The following is a 9172-nucleotide window of genomic DNA, read 5'->3' on the forward strand; positions in this document are numbered from 1 at the left end:
ACTCAAATGCCCCTCTGACTCATTATTGCTACCTACTTTTTTTTTTTTTTTTTTGGTCACAAATAAAAGACAGAACCTTAGACCTGACTCCTAATTGTCCAATTATTCTCTTTATTTAAAATATTCTCTTGTGTGACCTTGGGAAAATCAACTTATTTCTGAGTCCTGTTGCCCCTTATTTCTAAAGTGCAATGACAAAATGTTGCTCTCACAAGTCTCTATATCACTATCAAATGATAGTGCTAAGGAAGTAAAGATGAAATATGGTATGCATTACCAGAGTGAGGGAATATCAAATCTAGAAACCAAAATACCTTTGAGGAGTCAGTCTGAAGCTGATAAGATTAGACATCTCCCAATTTCCATAATCAATAATCAATAAGCATCAATCAGAATGCAACACTGCCCTCCCTACTCCCTTCCCATCTATCTGTAGCATTTCCTTAGTAGAAAAACTAAGGGAACCCCAGCTATTTGTCCTTTGATGTATAGCTGTGCGGAAGATTTCTCTCTGGCAACTACACTGTTACAGTCACTAAATATAAAGTTCTTCAGATCATTGAGATGACATAGATAATTAATTCAGAAGAAGCCTCATGAGAAACATGCATAAGGCAGAAGAACCTCTACAATATGCTTCTGAGAACTTTCATTGTCAAAGTGATAAAACCACAGGAATTTTTCAACATTTTCATTTGGTAAGGGAGCATAGTCTCTGGGTATTCACTAGTCTGTGAATCTGTGCTATTAATAATTACTAAATGTTTCCAGCATGTAGAAGGAGATGGACTTGGAGAAACCATTTGAAAGAGCAAGAAAAATCCACATGGTAGAATTTAACATAACAAAAGAGTAATGTGTTGATCTAGTCTTCTGTGGTCTTTTCTGGAGGATGTTCAAGGGTATTGCCAGAAATTGCATTTGAACTATATTCAGGCTCATTGGAGGATCCATTTTTTAGAATATTTTTGAAGCAGCTAGCAATTTCCTTGCCCAAAGCCATTTTAAACTTACCTTTCTGGGGTGCCTGGTGGCTCAGTCAATTAAGCGTCTACTTTCGGCTCAGGTCATGATCTTGGAGTCCTGGGATTGAGCCCTGATGTTACGCTCCCTGTTCAGCGGAGAGTCTGTTTCTCCCTCTCCCTCTGCTCCTTCCCCCTGTTCATGCTCTCTCTCTCTTAAATAAATCTTAAAAAAAAAAAAAAAAATAAGCTTCCCTTCCTTTTCCACCATGGACAACCATAGCCAACTCATCAAGGGACAGAAAATGGAGCAGGTAGTGGTTGTTGCCTCAGAGGAAGCATCGACATGAGCAAATACAAATGCAGACACAGAAAACTTGGATGAAGGAGATAGAGCAGAATCTCACAGCTGTAACAAGCACTTTGCAGAGCTCATGGGAAAGAAAGAAAATGAGCTTTTTGTAGAAATCAATTAATTAAAGCTCAGTAGTCAGAGTATTTTTTTTTTTTAAGATTTTATTCATCTATATGACAGAGAGCACATGCACATGAGGGGGGAGTGATGTGGTTTTAGAATATAGGTGAGGTTCGGTGGGTTGAGGTCCAGAGCCAATGACCAAGAAAGAATTCTTGAGACGTCTTTGGTGCCAAAGGTGGTTTTGTTAAAACATGGTGACAGGACCCATGGGCAGAAAGAGGTGCGGCACCTGTGTTGTGAGTGGGGGAGGTAAGGAAAAGGGAGGTTTTCAAAAGACCTTTCATATGTTAAAGACTGACAGGATACTAGAGACCTTGCCATTGTCAAGTTAAGGTTGTCCACTCCCCCCCCCCCCCCCCGCAAGGAATTAACATTAAGATAGTTGGGAGCTTCCTGGAGAAATGTCACACATATCCCACCCAACAGTTGTGGGGTTGTCAGCATGTGCTTTGTCTTCAGCTAGGCTTCTGCTCCTTCATCAGGGGGAGGGGCAAAGGGAGAAGGAGAAGGGGAGGCAGACTCCCCACTGAGGGTGGAGCCCAACACAGTGCTTGATCCTAGGACAGATCATGACCTGAGCCAAAGTAGACACTTAACCTACTGAGCCACCCAGGCGCCCCCGGAGTATTCTTATAACAAGGGCAACGTATTAGGGTTTTTCAGAAAAGCAGAACCAAAAGAGAATGAATCTCTTACTTTTCTTCTGTTTTATGTATATTTATACATATAAATGTTTCTCAAATATTTGGTTATATATATTACGTTATTACATTTTATTTATTGTATTATATTATTATATTTATACATTTGTAAAATAAAATATTTATTTACATATTTTTTGTGAAGAATTGGCTTATGTGATTATGGAGGCTGTGAAATCCCATGATCTTTTGTCTGCAGCTAGAGATCCAGGAAAACTGGTGGTTTACTTCTAGTGTGAGTCCAAAAACCTGAGCACCTCCCAGCAGATGGTGCAAGTCCTAGTCCATGGTTAGAAGACCAGTATCCTGGCTCAAGTATCAAGTACAAAGAATGTATTTGTCCTTTCTTCAGCATCTCCTTCCATTCACGCCCTCAGTGAATAGATAGGATGATGCCCACTAACACTTAGTCTCCCAGTTCAAATGCTAATTTCAATATTTAAATTATTTCTAGAGGTGCAGGGATTGTATATGAAGAATGGGTCTTAAAGTTTATATGCCACTAAGAATGACCTGGGAGATTTGTTTTAAAATGCAAACACCTGGGTGGCTCACTTGGTTAGTTAAGAATCTGACTCTAGATTTAGGCTCGGGTCATGATCTCAGGGTTCTGAGATTGAGCCCCGAGTTGGGTGTGGAGCCTGCTTAAGATTCTCTCTCTAGGTCCCTACCCCACACCCCCACTCTCTCTCTTAAAAAAAATAAAAAAAAATGCAAACACCCTGGCCAGACCACTAGAGACTTAGGTGTTAGTTTGGTAGGCAAATGTTGGCTGCTTTGCCATTATTTAGTTCCCTATTCTTTAAGCAATGCCACCTATAGTTAATTTTAAGGGACCCACCCTACCCTCAGCCAGGCAGCTTGTTTGGAATTGACCTCATGGTTAATTCTACACTGGTGCATGGATGGATATACATCCCTAATATGAAACAATGCTCACGAGTGCTGCTGGAAAATAACTTTACTTGCTTTTTCATTGAAACCCTCTGCTCTTTGAATGATGAGATCTGGAACTCTTGCATCTCTTATAGCCACTCGTGAGGAGTTGACCTAAGGATAAAACCATGTTCATGAGCTTACTATGTGCATTTAGAATGAAAAATAATATATGGGATACATTTATGTTGAACATTTTAGGAATACATATATTTTGCAATGAGCACTATACCCAAATTCCCTTGATTTATTCTAAAGTGAATCTTATGCTGCTAGTATTTGATGTTGGAGTAGAAGGAAAGAAAAAAAGTACGTATGTGCTGTGACTAAACCCCTCAAAATAGTTTATATTATGTTAGTACTTGACACTATGCTTATGCTTATATTGAAAAAATATGTTTGTGCCTATCAAATGTGTTTTATTTTTTAACACATTTTCATATACATCAAAGTAGGATTTTGAACTAATGTTCATTACCAGGATCGAATCCCTGAGTTCAGTTCCACTTTATATCTCACTCTGAAGAAATACAGAGCTTAAATAAGACAGGACTCAGAGGTCAGTCATTCTATTAAAATGAAAAGTACAAAAATCTCTTCTGCATGTGATCCAATGATATTAAACTGGCATGGTATAATTGACCCTTTGGTACAATTTTAAAACATTTTTTTTTTTATCACTGATAGGCAAATACTGCAAGAAACTTAGAGGACCTTCTTTAAACATGTTATCAAAATTGTGAAGACATTTTTGACCTCAATTCAACCAGTTCTAAATCAATGAGCTCTCTTTCACATTTAGTAATTTTAATTATTAAATCTGCTAATTTCTAGACATCCCTATGAATTTGTTTGAAAATAGGTCCATTAATTAATATTTTCTACTCTGTGCTAAGAATGTAAAGGTAAATGTAAAACAAGATTTTATTGCACCATAGGTATACTATGAAATGCAAGCATGTCCTCTAACACTGTGTTGTGCTGCAGAGACAAAAAATAAATAAAAAGTGATATGTATACCTTTAATGGGAACTACAATTAAGAATTATCATTTTTGATGGTCCGATGTATGCAAGTTACTAGTAAGATGTATAGCCACCATACTCATTGCAGTTTGTTTATAAGACACAATTGATTCCAAGTTTTAAAGGACCAAGTTATAAACAAACTTTTCTCACATTATGTGTAATTCAAGGACAGCTTTACTGGGAAAGATTTGGCATACAGGGATCTCAAGAAAGCCTGAATGAATAATCTATCTCTCATGGTTTTTTTGCTTCCTTGACAAATCTCTACAAAATCTTTGCAAGAGGTCAGTGAATTGGGGGTCATTTTTATGGCCCTTAATATTAGGTCTCCCACCCCAGCTCCCTTGCCAAGATTTCCCAGAGATGTTCCTGAATATTCATTCCCTCAAACAATAACTCCTGTTTTTTTTAATTAATTAATTTATTTTACCCATGGGAGCTGGGCAATGCAGCAAAAAGCTATTCCTCACTGTAATGTAGGGACTCTAGAAGCAAACTTGATTCAGAAGTTATCAATTTTTTTGATCCTTCTTTTTGGATATATGACCTTGGATAAATCACTGAAGTCTCTAGTCCTTGGTGTCCTCATTTGTAAGGTAGAAATCATTACCTATGGAACCTACTTCAGAGGGGTGTACATTCTGAGGGTACAATTTTACAGATAACAGCTTACATTACTGCAGCTCTGCCTCTGGCCATAATTTCTCTCCAAATGGTGTGTTTCTTTTCTTCTTATATGAGGATGTACATGGAAGACAACTCTCAGAGATATCCCTCTTGCAGTATAAAAAGACAAAATATAAGAGGAAAGAATAGTGTTGGCACTGTGAAGATTAATTTTATTATCTTTACCTAGGAGTTAAGAGCAAGTGGCAGCCAGAGTGGTTTGTGGTGGAATACTCAGACTCTGTAATCAGATAGACCAAGACTTGACATTGAATAAGTTACCTACCTTGTTAAGCCTCATTGGAATTCCTCTGCAGAATGAGTTGGTGATAGCATCTATATCCTAGTGGAAGCGTATTAAATGAGATTATTCTTGGCCCCATGTCTGACATAGAAATGCTCTCAAAGTTTTGTTGTTGATCTTCTATTTTGTTGTTGTTGTTGTTGTTGTTGTTAAGCTTATCTGTTACTATCAGGAGTATTGTTAGCTTATACTTAATAAGTACTGTGTGCACTTACCCAGAAGAGCTCTATAGAGTTGTCCAGGTGAGAAGCAACCCAACAGCATGTCAGCATCAATAATTAGATATACTTATCTTTTGATTTGGGGCTCATATTTGGAAGCTGTTTTTGTTTTATCTGTTCATGATGATCTAATTCATAAGGGCTACCTCTCCCCATGGAGAGTCACATGAGTACCTCATGCCTTACTTTCAACTACTTTGGAGGATAATTAAAAGTTACTTTGAAGCATCTTATTCACCCAGACCTTACAAAGTGAAATCGTATGTATGCCACCTAGTCTGTATTTTAAGTCAACCCCAAATATACCTTTAACATAAGGTGGTATAGTATGGACATAAAGGTAGAAATGTGCCTTTACTTATTTAGTTCAGGGCTCTGCCTACTAGAAGATACCCCTTTTTCTGCTCCATGAATGTGGACAGTCCTATTCTGTGGTCCCCAGAGCTAAGAGATCAGAGTACTTCCTTAGAAGGGGCTGAGGAGCTCTGGAATAAGTCATATTAACTGCTTGGTCATTGGACTCTATTCCTGCTCTCTGTTTAATCTCTTCCTTTTTAGAAGACCACCCCCAAGAGGACAAAAATTGATTCTTAGGGCCAAAACATCTTAGATATTAGGAAGTCCTATGGATCTCCCTAGGGTCAAAGAAGGGACCCTTACATGGGTAATGAAAATAGGATTGATAAATACTGCCTAAGACTACTAAAGTCTTCAAAATGATTCATCTGTACTATCTTATCCAAACATATTTTAAAACAACTGAGAGAAAAGCAAATGGTAATCTGTTAGGGACTGAATCACATCCCTGCAAAATTTGTATATTGAAGCCTTAACCTTCGGCACTTTAGAATGTGACTGTATTTGGAGATAGGGCCTTTAAAGCACTGGTTTTTGTTTGTTTAGGATTTTATTTATTTGACAGAGAGAGTGAGAGAGCACAAGCAGGGGGAGGAGCAGAGGGAGAGGGAGAAGCAGGCTCCCCACTGAGCAGGGAGCCCGATGTGGGGCTCGATCCCAGGATCCCAGGATCATGACCTGAGCTGAAGGCTGACAGACGCTTAACCGACTGCGCCACTCAGGTGCCCTAAAGCACTGTTTAAAGTTAAATGAGGTCAAAAGAGTAGAGCCCTAACTCAAAAGGACTGGTTTCCTTTTAAGAAGAGAGAGAGATACCAGGAATATGCATTCTCAGGGAAAAGGCCAGGTGAGGTCACAGGGAAAGGTGGCCGGCCATCTGTAGGCCAAGGAGAGAGGGCCCAAGAAAAACCAAACCTTCCAACACCTTGATCTTTGACTTGCAGCCTTCAGAACAGTGAGAAAATACAATCTGGTTGTTTAAGTCACCCAGTGTGGCATTTTATTATGACAGCCACATCAAACTAATATAGAGCCAAAATACCAATTTTATATTAAACATTGCCAGAAAGCCGACTTCCAGTATTGAAACTCAGAAGCACCTAGTCACAAGAAGTAATGTAAAATTGCCTATTTCCCTGTGTGAAGGCTTCAGTGTAGAAATTTTAGCAGGGTACAGAAGGAAAACGTATGCTGTGTGATAAGGACTGAAATAACTTTCAGGAGGTATGTGGCTAAAGTGACTAGGCTATGTATGTCCCATTTCCTCTTCTATATGCATCAATCAAATTCAGTAAATTCTCCACTCATGCAAAGAAGTGAATGAGGAATACAAAGAGGTCAGAAATGTGAAATTACTGGAGCTCCTTCACATGAAGGAAACAGTAACCAACTCTATCACCAGTCTAGCAACTATGAGGCAGGGCGCATTAGCATTCTCTACATAGATCTGAAACAACTGAACCCAAGCACTGGGGTATCAGGAGGAATTAGCCTTTTTGCTATTTTACCTGTGTGGCTGAAAATAAGTAGCCAGGTAAAAGACTAAAAGTCATGAACTAAAAATCAGCTAGGTTAAAATGAATAATGAGTGAGATAATAATGATTCTACTACTAATAATAATAATGGCAGCTAAGGTATATTGCTTATTTGCAATAAGTCAAATGCTAGCCTAACTACTATGTACTTACATGCATTCTCTAATGCAGTTTATGCCATAACTCTATTATAGGTGCTATTATATTTTAGACATGAGGAAACAGCTTCAAAGTGATTAATTAACTTTCCTATGATCATTCAACTAGTATATAAGGAAGCTTGAATGAACATACCTAGGAGCAGGGAAATAAAAGACAATGTTCTTCCTCTCCTATTTTTGAGTGGCTGGAGTTTGACTTTTCCTGGATGGACTTCTATAGAATCTGTGGCTGGAATATAACTGAACCTCAGAGTCAGGGAACAGAAACTAGAAAAATAATCAACAGACTGGGAGAAATCAATCTGTGACATTATTGAATTAAAGGGATCAGAGGTAGACATAGCATAGAAATATGGAGGCGAGGATTTTGAGTCCAGAAGGTAAGAGAAATTATCCTATGAGGACAAGAGTGGATAGCTTATCAGTGGTGATTTCTTCAGATTGGGGCTGGTGATCATTACTTTTCTGACATTCAGGGATGAAAGATGGAGGAGACTGATCAGAGAGAGGCTAAATAGAAAGAGAAGGACCCAATGGAAACCTAAAGTCATACAAAAGCAAAAGAGTACAGTGAGATTATGGGCATCATGGGACTGCTCAAACACAGAGGACCCTCATCATAGCCAGGGTAGGTTTGAACACCTAACAATTTGACCTACAAGAATGGACATGCCAATTTTGACAATAATTTATACCTTATTTTTTTATCATCCTTATAACTGTCCCATGAAATATAACAATAATCATTAATGCATTTTACAAGAAAATAAACTGAGAAATGACTCATCTGAGGTTATACAGCAAGCAAGAAAAGCCAAGTGTCTGTTCTAAGAAATAAATAAATAAATAACAAAAACAAAAACGAAACAAAAAAACTGGGATGGTCATGTGTTAGGCACCTGCCGGACACTGTTGCTTTCCATTATCTTATAGAATAGTGGGCCCAAGGTTGTTCTATGGATATACCTGAATGATTAAGTTAACATGACTCATTGTTGTAAAGGACAAAATTTGGCAAGGACACTGCTTCTTACCTGTCTTCATTTTTCTCTCGAGGAAAAAGATGACATCAACTTGTAAGATGTTAATTTAGGTCAAATGAGATAATGGACTTGCATGTATCTTTCCCTGAAGACAAACATCATATTGTTGACTGGACAATAGTAGGAAAGCCTTTATCAATGACTTTGAAGCTTGGGTCTGCCATTTTGAATTGAGAGTCCCAACAAAAACAATTGGACCAACAGCCAGAAACATTCCAAATAAGGATGTTACATATTCTGTGACCCAAGATTCCATTCTCTAATGGGATATGCAGTGAGTTAGCCAAGGACTTGATTCTCAAGCAGCTCATGATCCAGGGTTATTTATGTAAAGACATCTGGGTCATGTTGCAGCCATGATGTACATTCCCAGATGTTTGCAGAATATCATTGGCAGCATCTTTTGAGCTATTGATAAAGGACAGGGCTGGTTCTTTTATTTTTTTAAAGATTTTAATTTAGTTATTAGAGGGATAGCGTAAGTGGGGGAAGGGCTGAGGGAGAGGGACACACAGAGTCCCCACTGAGCCAGGAGCCCAACTGAGCCACCCAGGGGCCCCTAGTCCTTTTCTCATTCTGTTGTTACTGACTTTAATTTGTGGGGAAGGCAGAATGCCTCCCATACCAAGGAAAACTGTTGCAATGTATATGTGTGACATTTGATCTTCAAACCTCCACTAATATTCTCAATTGTAACTGTAATAAGTTCTCCTGCCTCAGAGCTGCTTAAGGATCAAGAACAAAAAGGCAGAAATTCTCAAAATGAAGTTGACCTCTTG

The 9172-nt window shown here is 38.4% G+C and overlaps 1 long non-coding RNA gene across 1 annotated transcript; it reads right to left on the minus strand.

Moving 5' to 3' along the window:
* Positions 1-1534: 1534 nt before the first annotated feature.
* LOC112836822 (uncharacterized) lies at positions 1535-8564 on the minus strand. The gene is made up of 4 exons (XR_003211582.2): positions 8385-8564; positions 4779-4881; positions 3111-3191; positions 1535-1669 (listed from the first exon to the last, which is right to left on the minus strand). It is a non-coding gene; the product is annotated as an uncharacterized lncRNA (long non-coding RNA).
* Positions 8565-9172: the final 608 nt, after the last annotated feature.

Source organism: Callorhinus ursinus, unplaced genomic scaffold (genome assembly GCF_003265705.2).
Source record: "Callorhinus ursinus isolate GAN/ISIS: 27379988/994484 unplaced genomic scaffold, GSC_fseal_2.0 scaffold37, whole genome shotgun sequence".
Lineage (NCBI taxonomy): Eukaryota > Metazoa > Chordata > Mammalia > Carnivora > Otariidae > Callorhinus > Callorhinus ursinus.